Here is a 17,105-nt window from a genome sequence, read left to right on the forward strand (position 1 = left end):
TGGACTTTGACGTGTGGAGATCAAAAAATTACTCAAAAATTACTCTTTGCTCGGAACGGAGCGCTCTAAGGTGATTTTCGTTGCTGGCAGGACTCGAACCTGCGCGGGGAGACCCCAATGGATTTCGAGTCCATCGCCTTAACCTCTCGGCCACAACAACCCACAATGTTGAAAATAAAATCGACTTTTCACAAATATCAGATACTGGCTAAGTGGCTGATATATAGACTGCCATGTGAACAATTCTGGAACACACATAATTAGGTAAGGATGTGGTATTTACTTGGTAAATTATAGTTGGTGCTTTTTTTCCCTTGTTGGACGGTACATTTGATGGCTCCTCATATCATCAGATTTCCCAACAACTTAGCAGAAACACCTTTTAAATTTCAGCATAATATCTAATGGAGATGCCGGGGATTGAACCCAGGACCTCATGCATGCGAAGCATGCGCTCTACCACTGAGCTACATCCCCTGCAAAATTGGCAAAAATTGCTTTATTTTCCGTATATAAAGGAAAAAGTGTGAGAAAAGAAGAATGAATGGGGACGTTTCCAAGGGAAAACCTACTATGACTGGCAGAAAGCCAACTTGGGAAGACTGAATGCATCACTTTAAATAAAAATCCTTGGGAATTTGGACTTTCAAAGTGGAACTTTAACGTATGGAGATCACAAAATGACTCAAAAAATGACTCTTTGCTCGGACCAGAGCGCTCTAAAGCTATTTTCGTTGCTGGCAGGACTCGAACCTGCGCGGGGAGACCCCAATGGATTTCAAGTCCATCGCCTTAACCTCTCGGCCACAACAACCCACAATGTTGAAAATAAAATCAACTTTTCGGAAATATCAGATACTGGATAAGTGGCTGATATGTAGACTGCCATGTGAACAATTCTGGAACACACATAATTAGGTAAGGGTGTGGTATTTACTTGGTAAATTATAGTTGGTGCTTTTTTTCCCTTGTTGGACGGTACATTTGATGGCTCCTCATATCATGAGATTTCCCAACAACTTAGCAGAAACACCTTTTAACTTTGAGCATAATATCTAATGGAGATGCTGGGGATTGAACCCAGGACCTCATACATGCAAAGCATGCGCTCTACCACTGAGCTACATCCCCTGCAAAATTGGCAAAAATTACTTTGTTTTCCGTATATAAAGGAAGAAGTGTGAGAAAAAAAGAATGAATGCCGATGTTTCCAAGCGAAAACCTACTATGACTGGCAGAAAGCCAACTTGGGAAGACTGAATGCGTCACTTTAAATAAAAATCCTTGGGAATTTGGACTTTCAAAGTTGGACTTTGACGTGTGGAGATCAAAAAATTACTCAAAAATTACTCTTTGCTCGGAACGGAGCGCTCTAAGGTGATTTTCGTTGCTGGCAGGACTCGAACCTGCGCGGGGAGACCCCAATGGATTTCGAGTCCATCGCCTTAACCTCTCGGCCACAACAACCCACAATGTTGAAAATAAAATCGACTTTTCACAAATATCAGATACTGGCTAAGTGGCTGATATATAGACTGCCATGTGAACAATTCTGGAACACACATAATTAGGTAAGGATGTGGTATTTACTTGGTAAATTATAGTTGGTGCTTTTTTTCCCTTGTTGGACGGTACATTTGATGGCTCCTCATATCATCAGATTTCCCAACAACTTAGCAGAAACACCTTTTAAATTTCAGCATAATATCTAATGGAGATGCCGGGGATTGAACCCAGGACCTCATGCATGCGAAGCATGCGCTCTACCACTGAGCTACATCCCCTGCAAAATTGGCAAAAATTGCTTTATTTTCCGTATATAAAGGAAAAAGTGTGAGAAAAGAAGAATGAATGGGGACGTTTCCAAGGGAAAACCTACTATGACTGGCAGAAAGCCAACTTGGGAAGACTGAATGCATCACTTTAAATAAAAATCCTTGGGAATTTGGACTTTCAAAGTGGAACTTTAACGTATGGAGATCAAAAAATTACTCAAAAATGACTCTTTGCTCGGACCAGAGCGCTCTAAAGCTATTTTCGTTGCTGGCAGGACTCGAACCTGCGCGGGGAGACCCCAATGGATTTCAAGTCCATCGCCTTAACCTCTCGGCCACAACAACCCACAATGTTGAAAATAAAATCAACTTTTCGGAAATATCAGATACTGGATAAGTGGCTGATATGTAGACTGCCATGTGAACAATTCTGGAACACACATAATTAGGTAAGGGTGTGGTATTTACTTGGTAAATTATAGTTGGTGCTTTTTTTCCCTTGTTGGACGGTACATTTGATGGCTCCTCATATCATGAGATTTCCCAACAACTTAGCAGAAACACCTTTTAACTTTGAGCATAATATCTAATGGAGATGCTGGGGATTGAACCCAGGACCTCATACATGCAAAGCATGCGCTCTACCACTGAGCTACATCCCCTGCAAAATTGGCAAAAATTACTTTGTTTTCCGTATATAAAGGAAGAAGTGTGAGAAAAAAAGAATGAATGCCGATGTTTCCAAGCGAAAACCTACTATGACTGGCAGAAAGCCAACTTGGGAAGACTGAATGCGTCACTTTAAATAAAAATCCTTGGGAATTTGGACTTTCAAAGTTGGACTTTGACGTGTGGAGATCAAAAAATTACTCAAAAATTACTCTTTGCTCGGAACGGAGCGCTCTAAGGTGATTTTCGTTGCTGGCAGGACTCGAACCTGCGCGGGGAGACCCCAATGGATTTCGAGTCCATCGCCTTAACCTCTCGGCCACAACAACCCACAATGTTGAAAATAAAATCGACTTTTCACAAATATCAGATACTGGCTAAGTGGCTGATATATAGACTGCCATGTGAACAATTCTGGAACACACATAATTAGGTAAGGATGTGGTATTTACTTGGTAAATTATAGTTGGTGCTTTTTTTCCCTTGTTGGACGGTACATTTGATGGCTCCTCATATCATCAGATTTCCCAACAACTTAGCAGAAACACCTTTTAAATTTCAGCATAATATCTAATGGAGATGCCGGGGATTGAACCCAGGACCTCATGCATGCGAAGCATGCGCTCTACCACTGAGCTACATCCCCTGCAAAATTGGCAAAAATTGCTTTATTTTCCGTATATAAAGGAAAAAGTGTGAGAAAAGAAGAATGAATGGGGACGTTTCCAAGGGAAAACCTACTATGACTGGCAGAAAGCCAACTTGGGAAGACTGAATGCATCACTTTAAATAAAAATCCTTGGGAATTTGGACTTTCAAAGTGGAACTTTAACGTATGGAGATCACAAAATGACTCAAAAAATGACTCTTTGCTCGGACCAGAGCGCTCTAAAGCTATTTTCGTTGCTGGCAGGACTCGAACCTGCGCGGGGAGACCCCAATGGATTTCAAGTCCATCGCCTTAACCTCTCGGCCACAACAACCCACAATGTTGAAAATAAAATCAACTTTTCGGAAATATCAGATACTGGATAAGTGGCTGATATGTAGACTGCCATGTGAACAATTCTGGAACACACATAATTAGGTAAGGGTGTGGTATTTACTTGGTAAATTATAGTTGGTGCTTTTTTTCCCTTGTTGGACGGTACATTTGATGGCTCCTCATATCATGAGATTTCCCAACAACTTAGCAGAAACACCTTTTAACTTTGAGCATAATATCTAATGGAGATGCTGGGGATTGAACCCAGGACCTCATACATGCAAAGCATGCGCTCTACCACTGAGCTACATCCCCTGCAAAATTGGCAAAAATTACTTTGTTTTCCGTATATAAAGGAAGAAGTGTGAGAAAAAAAGAATGAATGCCGATGTTTCCAAGCGAAAACCTACTATGACTGGCAGAAAGCCAACTTGGGAAGACTGAATGCATCACTTTAAATAAAAATCCTTGGGAATTTGGACTTTCAAAGTTGGACTTTGACGTGTGGAGATCAAAAAAATTCCCAAAGTGATGCATTCAGTCTTCCCAAGTTGGCTTTCTGCCAGTCATAGTAGGTTTTCCCTTGGAAACGTCCCCATTCACTCTTCTTTTCTCACACTTTTTCCTTTATATACGGAAAATAAAGCAATTTTTGCCAATTTTGCAGGGGATGTAGCTCAGTGGTAGAGCGCATGCTTCGCATGTATGAGGTCGCTGGGTTCAATCCCCGGCATCTCCATTAGATATTATGCTGAAATTTAAAAGGTGTTTCTGCTAAGTTGTTGGGAAATCTCATGATATGAGGAGCCATCAAATGTACCGTCCAACAAGGGAAAAAAAGCACCAACTATAATTTACCATAGCTCCTCATATCATGAGATTTCCCAACAACTTAGCAGAAACACCTTTTAACTTTAAGCATAATATCTAATGGAGATGCTGGGGATTGAACCCAGGACCTCATACATGCAAAGCATGCGTTATCCCACTGAGCTACATCCCCTGCAAAATTGGCAAATATTACTTTGTTTTCCGTATATAAAGGAAGAAGTGTGAGAAAAAAAGAATGAATGCCGATGTTTCCAAGCGAAAACCTACTATGACTGGCAGAAAGCCAACTTGGGAAGACTGAATGCATCACTTTAAATAAAAATCCTTGGGAATTTGGACTTTCAAAGTTGGACTTTGACGTGTGGAGATCAAAAAATGACTCAAAAATTACTCTTTGCTCGGAACGGAGCGCTCTAAGGTGATTTTCGTTGCTGGCAGGACTCGAACCTGCGCGGGGAGACCCCAATGGATTTCGAGTCCATCGCCTTAACCTCTCGGCCACAACAACCCGCAATGTTGAAAAAAAAATCGACTTTTCACAAATATCAGATACTGGCTAAGTGGCTGATATATAGACTGCCATGTGAACAATTCTGCAACACACATAATTAGGTAAGGATGTGGTATTTACTTGGTAAATTATAGTTGGTGCTTTTTTTCCCTTGTTGGACGGTACATTTGATGGCTCCTCATATCATCAGATTTCCCAACAACTTAGCAGAAACACCTTTTAAATTTCAGCATAATATCTAATGGAGATGCCGGGGATTGAACCCAGGACCTCATACATGCGAAGCATGCGCTCTACCACTGAGCTACATCCCCTGCAAAATTGGCAAAAATTGCTTTATTTTCCGTATATAAAGGAAAAAGTGTGAGAAAAGAAGAATGAATGGGGACGTTTCCAAGGGAAAACCTACTATGACTGGCAGAAAGCCAACTTGGGAAGACTGAATGCATCACTTTAAATAAAAATCCAAGGGAATTTGGACTTTCAAAGCTGGACTTTGACGTGTGGAGATCAAAAAATGACTCAAAAAATGACTCTTTGCTTGGACCAGAGCGCTCTAAAGCTATTTTCGTTGCTGGCAGGACTCGAACCTGCGCGGGGAGACCCCAAAGGATTTCAAGTCCATCGCCTTAACCTCTCGGCCACAATGTTGAAAATAAAATCGACTTTTCACAAATATCAGATACTGGCTAAGTGGCTGATATATAGACTGCCATGTGAACAATTCTGGAACACACATAATTAGGTAAGGATGTGGTATTTACTTGGTAAATTATAGTTGGTGCTTTTTTTCCCTTGTTGGACGGTACATTTGATGGCTCCTCATATCATGAGATTTCCCAACAACTTAGCAGAAACACCTTTTAAATTTCAGCATAATATCTAATGGAGATGCCGGGGATTGAACCCAGGACCTCATACATGCGCTCTACCACTGAGCTACATCCCCTGCAAAATTGGCAAAAATTGCTTTATTTTCCGTATATAAAGGAAAAAGTGTGAGAAAAGAAGAATGAATGGGGACGTTTCCAAGGGAAAACCTACTATGACTGGCAGAAAGCCAACTTGGGAAGACTGAATGCATCACTTTAAATAAAAATCCTTGCGAATTTGGACTTTCAAAGCTGGACTTTGACGTGTGGAGATCAAAAAATGACTCAAAAATTGCTCTTTGCTCGGAACGGAGCGCTCTAAGGTGATTTTCGTTGCTGGCAGGACTCGAACCTGCGCGGGGAGACCCCAATGGATTTCGAGTCCATCGCCTTAACCTCTCGGCCACAACAACCCACAATGTTGAAAATAAAATCGACTTTTCACAAATATCAGATACTGGCTAAGTGGCTGATATATAGACTGCCATGTGAACAATTCTGGAACACACATAATTAGGTAAGGATGTGGTATTTACTTGGTAAATTATAGTTGGTGCTTTTTTTCCCTTGTTGGACGGTACATTTGATGGCTCCTCATATCATCAGATTTCCCAACAACTTAGCAGAAACACCTTTTAAATTTCAGCATAATATCTAATGGAGATGCCGGGGATTGAAGCCAGGACCTCATACATGCGAAGCATGCGCTCTACCACTGAGCTACATCCCCTGCAAAATTGGCAAAAATTGCTTTATTTTCCGTATATAAAGGAAAAAGTGTGAGAAAAGAAGAATGAATGGGGACGTTTCCAAGGGAAAACCTACTATGACTGGCAGAAAGCCAACTTGGGAAGACTGAATGCATAACTTTAAATAAAAATCCTTGGGAATTTGGACTTTCAAAGCTGGACTTTGACGTGTGGATATCAAAAAATTACTCAAAAATTACTCTTTGCTGGGAACGGAGCGCTCTAAGGTGAATTTCGTTGCTGGCAGGACTCGAACCTGCGCGGGGAGACCCCAATGGATTTCAAGTCCATCGCCTTAACCTCTCGGCCACAACAACCCACAATGTTGAAAATAAAATCGACTTTTCGGAAATATCAGATACTGGATAAGTGGCTGATATGTAGACTGCCATGTGAACAATTCTGGAACACACATAATTAGGTAAGGGTGTGGTATTTACTTGGTAAATTATAGTTGGTGCTTTTTTTCCCTTGTTGGACGGTACATTTGATGGCTCCTCATATCATGAGATTTCCCAACAACTTAGCAGAAACACCTTTTAAATTTCAGCATAATATCTAATGGAGATGCTGGGGATTGAACCCAGGACCTCATACATGCGAAGCATGCGCTCTACCACTGAGCTACATCCCCTGCAAAATTGGCAAAAATTGCTTTATTTTCCGTATATAAAGGAAAAAGTGTGAGAGAAGAAGAATGAATGGGGACGTTTCCAAGGGAAAACCTACTATGACTGGCAGAAAGCCAACTTGGGAAGACTGAATGCATCACTTTAAATAAAAATCCTTGGGAATTTGGACTTTCAAAGTTGGACTTTGACGTGTGGAGATCAAAAAATTACTCAAAAATTACTCTTTGCTGGGAACGGAGCGCTCTAAGGTGAATTTCGTTGCTGGCAGGACTCGAACCTGCGCGGGGAGACCCCAATGGATTTCAAGTCCATCGCCTTAACCTCTCGGCCACAACAACCCACAATGTTGAAAATAAAATCAACTTTTCGGAAATATCAGATACTGGATAAGTGGCTGATATATAGACTGCCATGTGAACAATTCTGGAACACACATAATTAGGTAAGGGTGTGGTATTTACTTGGTAAATTATAGTTGGTGCTTTTTTTCCCTTGTTGGACGGTACATTTGATGGCTCCTCATATCATGAGATTTCCCAACAACTTAGCAGAAACACCTTTTAAATTTCAGCATAATATCTAATGGAGATGCCGGGGATTGAACCCAGCGACCTCATACATGCGAAGCATGCGCTCTACCACTGAGCTACATCCCCTGCAAAATTGGCAAAAATTGCTTTATTTTCCGTATATAAAGGAAAAAGTGTGAGAAAAGAAGAATGAATGGGGACGTTTCCAAGGGAAAACCTACTATGACTGGCAGAAAGCCAACCTGGAAAGACTGAATGCATCACTTTAAATAAAAATCCTTGGGAATTTGGACTTTCAAAGTGGGACTTTAACGTATGGAGATCACAAAATGACTCAAAAAATGACTCTTTGCTCGGACCAGAGCGCTCTAAAGCTATTTTCGTTGCTGGCAGGACTCGAACCTGCGCGGGGAGACCCCAATGGATTTCAAGTCCATCGCCTTAACCTCTCGGCCACAACAACCCACAATGATGAAAATAAAATCAACTTTTCGGAAATATCAGATACTGGATAAGTGGCTGATATGTAGACTGCCATGTGAACAATTCTGGAACACACATAATTAGGTAAGGGTGTGGTATTTACTTGGTAAATTATAGTTGGTGCTTTTTTTCCCTTGTTGGACGGTACATTTGATGGCTCCTCATATCATGAGATTTCCCAACAACTTAGCAGAAACACCTTTTAACTTTAAGCATAATATCTAATGGAGATGCTGGGGATTGAACCCAGGACCTCATACATGCAAAGCATGCGCTCTACCACTGAGCTACATCCCCTGCAAAATTGGCAAATATTACTTTGTTTTCCGTATATAAAGGAAGAAGTGTGAGAAAAAAAGAATGAATGCCGATGTTTCCAAGCGAAAACCTACTATGACTGGCAGAAAGCCAACTTGGGAAGACTGAATGCATCACTTTAAATAAAAATCCTTGGGAATTTGGACTTTCAAAGTTGGACTTTGACGTGTGGAGATCAAAAAATGACTCAAAAATGACTCTTTGCTCGGAACGGAGCGCTCTAAGGTGATTTTCGTTGCTGGCAGGACTCGAACCTGCGCGGGGAGACCCCAATGGATTTCGAGTCCATCGCCTTAACCTCTCGGCCACAACAATCCGCAATGTTGAAAAAAAAATCGACTTTTCACAAATATCAGATACTGGCTAAGTGGCTGATATATAGACTGCCATGTGAACAATTCTGCAACACACATAATTAGGTAAGGATGTGGTATTTACTTGGTAAATTATAGTTGGTGCTTTTTTTCCCTTGTTGGACGGTACATTTGATGGCTCCTCATATCATCAGATTTCCCAACAACTTAGCAGAAACACCTTTTAAATTTCAGCATAATATCTAATGGAGATGCCGGGGATTGAACCCAGGACCTCATACATGCGAAGCATGCGCTCTACCACTGAGCTACATCCCCTGCAAAATTGGCAAAAATTGCTTTATTTTCCGTATATAAAGGAAAAAGTGTGAGAAAAGAAGAATGAATGGGGACGTTTCCAAGGGAAAACCTACTATGACTGGCAGAAAGCCAACTTGGGAAGACTGAATGCATCACTTTAAATAAAAATCCTTGCGAATTTGGACTTTCAAAGCTGGACTTTGACGTGTGGAGATCAAAAAATTACTCAAAAATTACTCTTTGCTCGGAACGGAGCGCTCTAAGGTGATTTTCGTTGCTGGCAGGACTCGAACCTGCGCGGGGAGACCCCAATGGATTTCGAGTCCATCGCCTTAACCTCTCAGCCACAACAACCCACAATGTTGAAAATAAAATCGACTTTTCACAAATATCAGATACTGGCTAAGTGGCTGATATATAGACTGCCATGTGAACAATTCTGGAACACACATAATTAGGTAAGGATGTGGTATTTACTTGGTAAATTATAGTTGGTGCTTTTTTTCCCTTGTTGGACGGTACATTTGATGGCTCCTCATATCATTAGATTTCCCAACAACTTAGCAGAAACACCTTTTAAATTTCAGCATAATATCTAATGGAGATGCTGGGGATTGAACCCAGGACCTCATACATGCGAAGCATGCGCTCTACCACTGAGCTACATCCCCTGCAAAATTGGCAAAAATTGCTTTATTTTCCGTATATAAAGGAAAAAGTGTGAGAGAAGAAGAATGAATGGGGACGTTTCCAAGGGAAAACCTACTATGACTGGCAGAAAGCCAACTTGGGAAGACTGAATGCATCACTTTAAATAAAAATCCTTGGGAATTTGGACTTTCAAAGTTGGACTTTGACGTGTGGAGATCAAAAAATTACTCAAAAATTACTCTTTGCTGGGAACGGAGCGCTCTAAGGTGAATTTCGTTGCTGGCAGGACTCGAACCTGCGCGGGGAGACCCCAATGGATTTCAAGTCCATCGCCTTAACCTCTCGGCCACAACAACCCACAATGTTGAAAATAAAATCAACTTTTCGGAAATATCAGATACTGGATAAGTGGCTGATATATAGACTGCCATGTGAACAATTCTGGAACACACATAATTAGGTAAGGGTGTGGTATTTACTTGGTAAATTATAGTTGGTGCTTTTTTTCCCTTGTTGGACGGTACATTTGATGGCTCCTCATATCATGAGATTTCCCAACAACTTAGCAGAAACACCTTTTAAATTTCAGCATAATATCTAATGGAGATGCCGGGGATTGAACCCAGCGACCTCATACATGCGAAGCATGCGCTCTACCACTGAGCTACATCCCCTGCAAAATTGGCAAAAATTGCTTTATTTTCCGTATATAAAGGAAAAAGTGTGAGAAAAGAAGAATGAATGGGGACGTTTCCAAGGGAAAACCTACTATGACTGGCAGAAAGCCAACCTGGAAAGACTGAATGCATCACTTTAAATAAAAATCCTTGGGAATTTGGACTTTCAAAGTGGGACTTTAACGTATGGAGATCACAAAATGACTCAAAAAATGACTCTTTGCTCGGACCAGAGCGCTCTAAAGCTATTTTCGTTGCTGGCAGGACTCGAACCTGCGCGGGGAGACCCCAATGGATTTCAAGTCCATCGCCTTAACCTCTCGGCCACAACAACCCACAATGATGAAAATAAAATCAACTTTTCGGAAATATCAGATACTGGATAAGTGGCTGATATGTAGACTGCCATGTGAACAATTCTGGAACACACATAATTAGGTAAGGGTGTGGTATTTACTTGGTAAATTATAGTTGGTGCTTTTTTTCCCTTGTTGGACGGTACATTTGATGGCTCCTCATATCATGAGATTTCCCAACAACTTAGCAGAAACACCTTTTAACTTTAAGCATAATATCTAATGGAGATGCTGGGGATTGAACCCAGGACCTCATACATGCAAAGCATGCGCTCTACCACTGAGCTACATCCCCTGCAAAATTGGCAAATATTACTTTGTTTTCCGTATATAAAGGAAGAAGTGTGAGAAAAAAAGAATGAATGCCGATGTTTCCAAGCGAAAACCTACTATGACTGGCAGAAAGCCAACTTGGGAAGACTGAATGCATCACTTTAAATAAAAATCCTTGGGAATTTGGACTTTCAAAGTTGGACTTTGACGTGTGGAGATCAAAAAATGACTCAAAAATGACTCTTTGCTCGGAACGGAGCGCTCTAAGGTGATTTTCGTTGCTGGCAGGACTCGAACCTGCGCGGGGAGACCCCAATGGATTTCGAGTCCATCGCCTTAACCTCTCGGCCACAACAATCCGCAATGTTGAAAAAAAAATCGACTTTTCACAAATATCAGATACTGGCTAAGTGGCTGATATATAGACTGCCATGTGAACAATTCTGCAACACACATAATTAGGTAAGGATGTGGTATTTACTTGGTAAATTATAGTTGGTGCTTTTTTTCCCTTGTTGGACGGTACATTTGATGGCTCCTCATATCATCAGATTTCCCAACAACTTAGCAGAAACACCTTTTAAATTTCAGCATAATATCTAATGGAGATGCCGGGGATTGAACCCAGGACCTCATACATGCGAAGCATGCGCTCTACCACTGAGCTACATCCCCTGCAAAATTGGCAAAAATTGCTTTATTTTCCGTATATAAAGGAAAAAGTGTGAGAAAAGAAGAATGAATGGGGACGTTTCCAAGGGAAAACCTACTATGACTGGCAGAAAGCCAACTTGGGAAGACTGAATGCATCACTTTAAATAAAAATCCTTGCGAATTTGGACTTTCAAAGCTGGACTTTGACGTGTGGAGATCAAAAAATTACTCAAAAATTACTCTTTGCTCGGAACGGAGCGCTCTAAGGTGATTTTCGTTGCTGGCAGGACTCGAACCTGCGCGGGGAGACCCCAATGGATTTCGAGTCCATCGCCTTAACCTCTCAGCCACAACAACCCACAATGTTGAAAATAAAATCGACTTTTCACAAATATCAGATACTGGCTAAGTGGCTGATATATAGACTGCCATGTGAACAATTCTGGAACACACATAATTAGGTAAGGATGTGGTATTTACTTGGTAAATTATAGTTGGTGCTTTTTTTCCCTTGTTGGACGGTACATTTGATGGCTCCTCATATCATTAGATTTCCCAACAACTTAGCAGAAACACCTTTTAAATTTCAGCATAATATCTAATGGAGATGCCGGGGATTGAACCCAGGACCTCATACATGCGAAGCATGCGCTCTACCACTGAGCTACATCCCCTGCAAAATTGGCAAAAATTGCTTTATTTTCCGTATATAAAGGAAAAAGTGTGAGAAAAGAAGAATGAATGGGGACGTTTCCAAGGGAAAACCTACTATGACTGGCAGAAAGCCAACTTGGGAAGACTGAATGCATCACTTTAAATAAAAATCCAAGGGAATTTGGACTTTCAAAGCTGGACTTTAACGTATGGAGATCAAAAAATGACTCAAAAAATGACTCTTTGCTTGGACCAGAGCGCTCTAAAGCTATTTTCGTTGCTGGCAGGACTCGAACCTGCGCGGGGAGACCCCAAAGGATTTCAAGTCCATCGCCTTAACCTCTCGGACACAATGTTGAAAATAAAATCGACTTTTCACAAATATCAGATACTGGCTAAGTGGCTGATATATAGACTGCCATGTGAACAATTCTGGAACACACATAATTAGGTAAGGATGTGGTATTTACTTGGTAAATTATAGTTGGTGCTTTTTTTCCCTTGTTGGACGGTACATTTGATGGCTCCTCATATCATCAGATTTCCCAACAACTTAGCAGAAACACCTTTTAAATTTCAGCATAATATCTAATGGAGATGCCGGGGATTGAACCCAGGACCTCATACATGCGCTCTACCACTGAGCTACATCCCCTGCAAAATTGGCAAAAATTGCTTTATTTTCCGTATATAAAGGAAAAAGTGTGAGAAAAGAAGAATGAATGGGGACGTTTCCAAGGGAAAACCTACTATGACTGGCAGAAAGCCAACTTGGGAAGACTGAATGCATCACTTTAAATAAAAATCCTTGGGAATTTGGACTTTCAAAGCTGGACTTTAACGTATGGAGATCAAAAAATGACTCAAAAAATGACTCTTTGCTTGGACCAGAGCGCTCTAAAGCTATTTTCGTTGCTGGCAGGACTCGAACCTGCGCGGGGAGACCCCAAAGGATTTCAAGTCCATCGCCTTAACCTCTCGGCCACAATGTTGAAAATAAAATCGACTTTTCACAAATATCAGATACTGGCTAAGTGGCTGATATATAGACTGCCATGTGAACAATTCTGGAACACACATAATTAGGTAAGGATGTGGTATTTACTTGGTAAATTATAGTTGGTGCTTTTTTTCCCTTGTTGGACGGTACATTTGATGGCTCCTCATATCATCAGATTTCCCAACAACTTAGCAGAAACACCTTTTAAATTTCAGCATAATATCTAATGGAGATGCCGGGGATTGAACCCAGGACCTCATACATGCGAAGCATGCGCTCTACCACTGAGCTACATCCCCTGCAAAATTGGCAAAAATTGCTTTATTTTCCGTATATAAAGGAAAAAGTGTGAGAAAAGAAGAATGAATGGGGACGTTTCCAAGGGAAAACCTACTATGACTGGCAGAAAGCCAACTTGGGAAGACTGAATGCATCACTTTAAATAAAAATCCAAGGGAATTTGGACTTTCAAAGCTGGACTTTAACGTATGGAGATCAAAAAATGACTCAAAAATTACTCTTTGCTGGGAACGGAGCGCTCTAAGGTGAATTTCGTTGCTGGCAGGACTCGAACCTGCGCGGGGAGACCCCAATGGATTTCAAGTCCATCGCCTTAACCTCTCGGCCACAACAACCCACAATGTTGAAAATAAAATCAACTTTTCGGAAATATCAGATACTGGATAAGTGACTGATATATAGACTGCCATGTGAACAATTCTGGAACACACATAATTAGGTAAGGGTGTGGTATTTACTTGGTAAATTATAGTTGGTGCTTTTTTTCCCTTGTTGGACGGTACATTTGATGGCTCCTCATATCATGAGATTTCCCAACAACTTAGCAGAAACACCTTTTAAATTTGAGCATAATATCTAATGGAGATGCTGGGGATTGAACCCAGGACCTCATACATGCGAAGCATGCGCTCTACCACTGAGCTACATCCCCTGCAAAATTGGCAAAAATTACTTTGTTTTCCGTATATAAAGGAAGAAGTGTGAGAAAAAAAGAATGAATGCCGATGTTTCCAAGCGAAAACCTACTATGACTGGCAGAAAGCCAACTTGGGAAGACTGAATGCATCACTTTAAATAAAAATCCTTGGGAATTTGGACTTTCAAAGTGGGACTTTAACGTATGGAGATCACAAAATGACTCAAAAAATGACTCTTTGCTCAGACCAGAGCGCTCTAAAGTGAATTTCGTTGCTGGCAGGACTCGAACCTGCGCGGGGAGACCCCAAAGGATTTCAAGTCCATCGCCTTAACCTCTCGGCCACAATGTTGAAAATAAAATCGACTTTTCACAAATATCAGATACTGGCTAAGTGGCTGATATATAGACTGCCATGTGAACAATTCTGGAACACACATAATTAGGTAAGGATGTGGTATTTACTTGGTAAATTATAGTTGGTGCTTTTTTTCCCTTGTTGGACGGTACATTTGATGGCTCCTCATATCATCAGATTTCCCAACAACTTAGCAGAAACACCTTTTAAATTTCAGCATAATATCTAATGGAGATGCCGGGGATTGAACCCAGGACCTCATACATGCGCTCTACCACTGAGCTACATCCCCTGCAAAATTGGCAAAAATTGCTTTATTTTCCGTATATAAAGGAAAAAGTGTGAGAAAAGAAGAATGAATGGGGACGTTTCCAAGGGAAAACCTACTATGACTGGCAGAAAGCCAACTTGGGAAGACTGAATGCATCACTTTAAATAAAAATCCTTGCGAATTTGGACTTTCAAAGCTGGACTTTGACGTGTGGAGATCAAAAAATGACTCAAAAATTGCTCTTTGCTCGGAACGGAGCGCTCTAAGGTGATTTTCGTTGCTGGCAGGACTCGAACCTGCGCGGGGAGACCCCAATGGATTTCGAGTCCATCGCCTTAACCTCTCGGCCACAACAACCTACAATGTTGAAAATAAAATCGACTTTTCACAAATATCAGATACTGGCTAAGTGGCTGATATATAGACTGCCATGTGAACAATTCTGGAACACACATAATTAGGTAAGGATGTGGTATTTACTTGGTAAATTATAGTTGGTGCTTTTTTTCCCTTGTTGGACGGTACATTTGATGGCTCCTCATATCATCAGATTTCCCAACAACTTAGCAGAAACACCTTTTAAATTTCAGCATAATATCTAATGGAGATGCCGGGGATTGAACCCAGCGACCTCATACATGCGAAGCATGCGCTCTACCACTGAGCTACATCCCCTGCAAAATTGGCAAAAATTGCTTTATTTTCCGTATATAAAGGAAAAAGTGTGAGAAAAGAAGAATGAATGGGGACGTTTCCAAGGGAAAACCTACTATGACTGGCAGAAAGCCAACTTGGGAAGACTGAATGCATCACTTTAAATAAAAATCCTTGGGAATTTGGACTTTCAAAGCTGGACTTTGACGTGTGGATATCAAAAAATTACTCAAAAATTACTCTTTGCTGGGAACGGAGCGCTCTAAGGTGAATTTCGTTGCTGGCAGGACTCGAACCTGCGCGGGGAGACCCCAATGGATTTCAAGTCCATCGCCTTAACCTCTCGGCCACAACAACCCACAATGTTGAAAATAAAATCGACTTTTCGGAAATATCAGATACTGGATAAGTGGCTGATATATAGACTGCCATGTGAACAATTCTGGAACACACATAATTAGGTAAGGGTGTGGTATTTACTTGGTAAATTATAGTTGGTGCTTTTTTTCCCTTGTTGGACGGTACATTTGATGGCTCCTCATATCATGAGATTTCCCAACAACTTAGCAGAAACACCTTTTAAATTTGAGCATAATATCTAATGGAGATGCTGGGGATTGAACCCAGGACCTCATACATGCGAAGCATGCGCTCTACCACTGAGCTACATCCCCTGCAAAATTGGCAAAAATTACTTTGTTTTCCGTATATAAAGGAAGAAGTGTGAGAAAAAAAGAATGAATGCCGATGTTTCCAAGCGAAAACCTACTATGACTGGCAGAAAGCCAACTTGGGAAGACTGAATGCATCACTTTAAATAAAAATCCTTGGGAATTTGGACTTTCAAAGTGGGACTTTAACGTATGGAGATCACAAAATGACTCAAAAAATGACTCTTTGCTCAGACCAGAGCGCTCTAAAGTGAATTTCGTTGCTGGCAGGACTCGAACCTGCGCGGGGAGACCCCAAAGGATTTCAAGTCCATCGCCTTAACCTCTCGGCCACAATGTTGAAAATAAAATCGACTTTTCACAAATATCAGATACTGGCTAAGTGGCTGATATATAGACTGCCATGTGAACAATTCTGGAACACACATAATTAGGTAAGGATGTGGTATTTACTTGGTAAATTATAGTTGGTGCTTTTTTTCCCTTGTTGGACGGTACATTTGATGGCTCCTCATATCATCAGATTTCCCAACAACTTAGCAGAAACACCTTTTAAATTTCAGCATAATATCTAATGGAGATGCCGGGGATTGAACCCAGGACCTCATACATGCGCTCTACCACTGAGCTACATCCCCTGCAAAATTGGCAAAAATTGCTTTATTTTCCGTATATAAAGGAAAAAGTGTGAGAAAAGAAGAATGAATGGGGACGTTTCCAAGGGAAAACCTACTATGACTGGCAGAAAGCCAACTTGGGAAGACTGAATGCATCACTTTAAATAAAAATCCTTGCGAATTTGGACTTTCAAAGCTGGACTTTGACGTGTGGAGATCAAAAAATGACTCAAAAATTGCTCTTTGCTCGGAACGGAGCGCTCTAAGGTGATTTTCGTTGCTGGCAGGACTCGAACCTGCGCGGGGAGACCCCAATGGATTTCGAGTCCATCGCCTTAACCTCTCGGCCACAACAACCCACAA

General features: G+C 41.1%; 47 non-coding genes across 47 annotated transcripts; 1 reads left to right on the forward strand and 46 right to left on the reverse strand.

Moving 5' to 3' along the window:
• Positions 1-78: 78 nt before the first annotated feature.
• trnas-cga (transfer RNA serine (anticodon CGA)) lies at positions 79-160 on the reverse strand. The gene has a single exon. It is a non-coding gene; the product is annotated as a tRNA-Ser (tRNA).
• Positions 161-405: 245 nt separating this feature from the next.
• Positions 406-477, reverse strand: trnaa-cgc (transfer RNA alanine (anticodon CGC)). The gene has a single exon. It is a non-coding gene; the product is annotated as a tRNA-Ala (tRNA).
• A 255-nt stretch (positions 478-732) lies between these two features.
• On the reverse strand, positions 733-814 carry trnas-uga (transfer RNA serine (anticodon UGA)). The gene has a single exon. It is a non-coding gene; the product is annotated as a tRNA-Ser (tRNA).
• A 245-nt stretch (positions 815-1,059) lies between these two features.
• On the reverse strand, positions 1,060-1,131 carry trnaa-ugc (transfer RNA alanine (anticodon UGC)). The gene has a single exon. It is a non-coding gene; the product is annotated as a tRNA-Ala (tRNA).
• A 254-nt stretch (positions 1,132-1,385) lies between these two features.
• On the reverse strand, positions 1,386-1,467 carry trnas-cga (transfer RNA serine (anticodon CGA)). Its single transcript has one exon. It is a non-coding gene; the product is annotated as a tRNA-Ser (tRNA).
• A 245-nt stretch (positions 1,468-1,712) lies between these two features.
• Positions 1,713-1,784, reverse strand: trnaa-cgc (transfer RNA alanine (anticodon CGC)). The gene has a single exon. It is a non-coding gene; the product is annotated as a tRNA-Ala (tRNA).
• Positions 1,785-2,038: 254 nt separating this feature from the next.
• trnas-uga (transfer RNA serine (anticodon UGA)) lies at positions 2,039-2,120 on the reverse strand. The gene has a single exon. It is a non-coding gene; the product is annotated as a tRNA-Ser (tRNA).
• A 245-nt stretch (positions 2,121-2,365) lies between these two features.
• On the reverse strand, positions 2,366-2,437 carry trnaa-ugc (transfer RNA alanine (anticodon UGC)). The gene has a single exon. It is a non-coding gene; the product is annotated as a tRNA-Ala (tRNA).
• A 254-nt stretch (positions 2,438-2,691) lies between these two features.
• trnas-cga (transfer RNA serine (anticodon CGA)) lies at positions 2,692-2,773 on the reverse strand. Its single transcript has one exon. It is a non-coding gene; the product is annotated as a tRNA-Ser (tRNA).
• A 245-nt stretch (positions 2,774-3,018) lies between these two features.
• trnaa-cgc (transfer RNA alanine (anticodon CGC)) lies at positions 3,019-3,090 on the reverse strand. The gene has a single exon. It is a non-coding gene; the product is annotated as a tRNA-Ala (tRNA).
• A 255-nt stretch (positions 3,091-3,345) lies between these two features.
• Positions 3,346-3,427, reverse strand: trnas-uga (transfer RNA serine (anticodon UGA)). Its single transcript has one exon. It is a non-coding gene; the product is annotated as a tRNA-Ser (tRNA).
• Positions 3,428-3,672: 245 nt separating this feature from the next.
• On the reverse strand, positions 3,673-3,744 carry trnaa-ugc (transfer RNA alanine (anticodon UGC)). Its single transcript has one exon. It is a non-coding gene; the product is annotated as a tRNA-Ala (tRNA).
• Positions 3,745-4,095: 351 nt separating this feature from the next.
• On the forward strand, positions 4,096-4,168 carry trnaa-cgc (transfer RNA alanine (anticodon CGC)). Its single transcript has one exon. It is a non-coding gene; the product is annotated as a tRNA-Ala (tRNA).
• Positions 4,169-4,686: 518 nt separating this feature from the next.
• Positions 4,687-4,768, reverse strand: trnas-cga (transfer RNA serine (anticodon CGA)). Its single transcript has one exon. It is a non-coding gene; the product is annotated as a tRNA-Ser (tRNA).
• A 245-nt stretch (positions 4,769-5,013) lies between these two features.
• On the reverse strand, positions 5,014-5,085 carry trnaa-cgc (transfer RNA alanine (anticodon CGC)). Its single transcript has one exon. It is a non-coding gene; the product is annotated as a tRNA-Ala (tRNA).
• A 255-nt stretch (positions 5,086-5,340) lies between these two features.
• On the reverse strand, positions 5,341-5,419 carry trnas-uga (transfer RNA serine (anticodon UGA)). The gene has a single exon. It is a non-coding gene; the product is annotated as a tRNA-Ser (tRNA).
• A 555-nt stretch (positions 5,420-5,974) lies between these two features.
• On the reverse strand, positions 5,975-6,056 carry trnas-cga (transfer RNA serine (anticodon CGA)). Its single transcript has one exon. It is a non-coding gene; the product is annotated as a tRNA-Ser (tRNA).
• A 245-nt stretch (positions 6,057-6,301) lies between these two features.
• On the reverse strand, positions 6,302-6,373 carry trnaa-cgc (transfer RNA alanine (anticodon CGC)). Its single transcript has one exon. It is a non-coding gene; the product is annotated as a tRNA-Ala (tRNA).
• Positions 6,374-6,627: 254 nt separating this feature from the next.
• Positions 6,628-6,709, reverse strand: trnas-uga (transfer RNA serine (anticodon UGA)). The gene has a single exon. It is a non-coding gene; the product is annotated as a tRNA-Ser (tRNA).
• A 245-nt stretch (positions 6,710-6,954) lies between these two features.
• trnaa-cgc (transfer RNA alanine (anticodon CGC)) lies at positions 6,955-7,026 on the reverse strand. The gene has a single exon. It is a non-coding gene; the product is annotated as a tRNA-Ala (tRNA).
• A 254-nt stretch (positions 7,027-7,280) lies between these two features.
• trnas-uga (transfer RNA serine (anticodon UGA)) lies at positions 7,281-7,362 on the reverse strand. The gene has a single exon. It is a non-coding gene; the product is annotated as a tRNA-Ser (tRNA).
• Positions 7,363-7,607: 245 nt separating this feature from the next.
• trnaa-cgc (transfer RNA alanine (anticodon CGC)) lies at positions 7,608-7,680 on the reverse strand. The gene has a single exon. It is a non-coding gene; the product is annotated as a tRNA-Ala (tRNA).
• Positions 7,681-7,935: 255 nt separating this feature from the next.
• On the reverse strand, positions 7,936-8,017 carry trnas-uga (transfer RNA serine (anticodon UGA)). Its single transcript has one exon. It is a non-coding gene; the product is annotated as a tRNA-Ser (tRNA).
• Positions 8,018-8,262: 245 nt separating this feature from the next.
• Positions 8,263-8,334, reverse strand: trnaa-ugc (transfer RNA alanine (anticodon UGC)). The gene has a single exon. It is a non-coding gene; the product is annotated as a tRNA-Ala (tRNA).
• A 254-nt stretch (positions 8,335-8,588) lies between these two features.
• On the reverse strand, positions 8,589-8,670 carry trnas-cga (transfer RNA serine (anticodon CGA)). The gene has a single exon. It is a non-coding gene; the product is annotated as a tRNA-Ser (tRNA).
• Positions 8,671-8,915: 245 nt separating this feature from the next.
• Positions 8,916-8,987, reverse strand: trnaa-cgc (transfer RNA alanine (anticodon CGC)). The gene has a single exon. It is a non-coding gene; the product is annotated as a tRNA-Ala (tRNA).
• A 254-nt stretch (positions 8,988-9,241) lies between these two features.
• trnas-cga (transfer RNA serine (anticodon CGA)) lies at positions 9,242-9,323 on the reverse strand. The gene has a single exon. It is a non-coding gene; the product is annotated as a tRNA-Ser (tRNA).
• Positions 9,324-9,568: 245 nt separating this feature from the next.
• On the reverse strand, positions 9,569-9,640 carry trnaa-cgc (transfer RNA alanine (anticodon CGC)). The gene has a single exon. It is a non-coding gene; the product is annotated as a tRNA-Ala (tRNA).
• Positions 9,641-9,894: 254 nt separating this feature from the next.
• trnas-uga (transfer RNA serine (anticodon UGA)) lies at positions 9,895-9,976 on the reverse strand. The gene has a single exon. It is a non-coding gene; the product is annotated as a tRNA-Ser (tRNA).
• Positions 9,977-10,221: 245 nt separating this feature from the next.
• Positions 10,222-10,294, reverse strand: trnaa-cgc (transfer RNA alanine (anticodon CGC)). The gene has a single exon. It is a non-coding gene; the product is annotated as a tRNA-Ala (tRNA).
• A 255-nt stretch (positions 10,295-10,549) lies between these two features.
• Positions 10,550-10,631, reverse strand: trnas-uga (transfer RNA serine (anticodon UGA)). The gene has a single exon. It is a non-coding gene; the product is annotated as a tRNA-Ser (tRNA).
• Positions 10,632-10,876: 245 nt separating this feature from the next.
• trnaa-ugc (transfer RNA alanine (anticodon UGC)) lies at positions 10,877-10,948 on the reverse strand. The gene has a single exon. It is a non-coding gene; the product is annotated as a tRNA-Ala (tRNA).
• A 254-nt stretch (positions 10,949-11,202) lies between these two features.
• On the reverse strand, positions 11,203-11,284 carry trnas-cga (transfer RNA serine (anticodon CGA)). Its single transcript has one exon. It is a non-coding gene; the product is annotated as a tRNA-Ser (tRNA).
• A 245-nt stretch (positions 11,285-11,529) lies between these two features.
• On the reverse strand, positions 11,530-11,601 carry trnaa-cgc (transfer RNA alanine (anticodon CGC)). Its single transcript has one exon. It is a non-coding gene; the product is annotated as a tRNA-Ala (tRNA).
• Positions 11,602-11,855: 254 nt separating this feature from the next.
• trnas-cga (transfer RNA serine (anticodon CGA)) lies at positions 11,856-11,937 on the reverse strand. The gene has a single exon. It is a non-coding gene; the product is annotated as a tRNA-Ser (tRNA).
• Positions 11,938-12,182: 245 nt separating this feature from the next.
• On the reverse strand, positions 12,183-12,254 carry trnaa-cgc (transfer RNA alanine (anticodon CGC)). Its single transcript has one exon. It is a non-coding gene; the product is annotated as a tRNA-Ala (tRNA).
• Positions 12,255-13,144: 890 nt separating this feature from the next.
• trnas-uga (transfer RNA serine (anticodon UGA)) lies at positions 13,145-13,223 on the reverse strand. The gene has a single exon. It is a non-coding gene; the product is annotated as a tRNA-Ser (tRNA).
• Positions 13,224-13,461: 238 nt separating this feature from the next.
• On the reverse strand, positions 13,462-13,533 carry trnaa-cgc (transfer RNA alanine (anticodon CGC)). The gene has a single exon. It is a non-coding gene; the product is annotated as a tRNA-Ala (tRNA).
• Positions 13,534-13,787: 254 nt separating this feature from the next.
• trnas-uga (transfer RNA serine (anticodon UGA)) lies at positions 13,788-13,869 on the reverse strand. Its single transcript has one exon. It is a non-coding gene; the product is annotated as a tRNA-Ser (tRNA).
• Positions 13,870-14,114: 245 nt separating this feature from the next.
• Positions 14,115-14,186, reverse strand: trnaa-cgc (transfer RNA alanine (anticodon CGC)). Its single transcript has one exon. It is a non-coding gene; the product is annotated as a tRNA-Ala (tRNA).
• Positions 14,187-14,441: 255 nt separating this feature from the next.
• trnas-uga (transfer RNA serine (anticodon UGA)) lies at positions 14,442-14,520 on the reverse strand. Its single transcript has one exon. It is a non-coding gene; the product is annotated as a tRNA-Ser (tRNA).
• A 555-nt stretch (positions 14,521-15,075) lies between these two features.
• trnas-cga (transfer RNA serine (anticodon CGA)) lies at positions 15,076-15,157 on the reverse strand. Its single transcript has one exon. It is a non-coding gene; the product is annotated as a tRNA-Ser (tRNA).
• A 245-nt stretch (positions 15,158-15,402) lies between these two features.
• On the reverse strand, positions 15,403-15,475 carry trnaa-cgc (transfer RNA alanine (anticodon CGC)). The gene has a single exon. It is a non-coding gene; the product is annotated as a tRNA-Ala (tRNA).
• A 254-nt stretch (positions 15,476-15,729) lies between these two features.
• On the reverse strand, positions 15,730-15,811 carry trnas-uga (transfer RNA serine (anticodon UGA)). The gene has a single exon. It is a non-coding gene; the product is annotated as a tRNA-Ser (tRNA).
• A 245-nt stretch (positions 15,812-16,056) lies between these two features.
• On the reverse strand, positions 16,057-16,128 carry trnaa-cgc (transfer RNA alanine (anticodon CGC)). Its single transcript has one exon. It is a non-coding gene; the product is annotated as a tRNA-Ala (tRNA).
• Positions 16,129-16,383: 255 nt separating this feature from the next.
• On the reverse strand, positions 16,384-16,462 carry trnas-uga (transfer RNA serine (anticodon UGA)). The gene has a single exon. It is a non-coding gene; the product is annotated as a tRNA-Ser (tRNA).
• Positions 16,463-17,017: 555 nt separating this feature from the next.
• trnas-cga (transfer RNA serine (anticodon CGA)) lies at positions 17,018-17,099 on the reverse strand. Its single transcript has one exon. It is a non-coding gene; the product is annotated as a tRNA-Ser (tRNA).
• Between the last annotated feature and the right edge of the window lie 6 nt (positions 17,100-17,105).

This window comes from Gasterosteus aculeatus, chromosome 5 (genome assembly GCF_964276395.1).
Source record: "Gasterosteus aculeatus chromosome 5, fGasAcu3.hap1.1, whole genome shotgun sequence".
NCBI lineage: Eukaryota > Metazoa > Chordata > Actinopteri > Perciformes > Gasterosteidae > Gasterosteus > Gasterosteus aculeatus.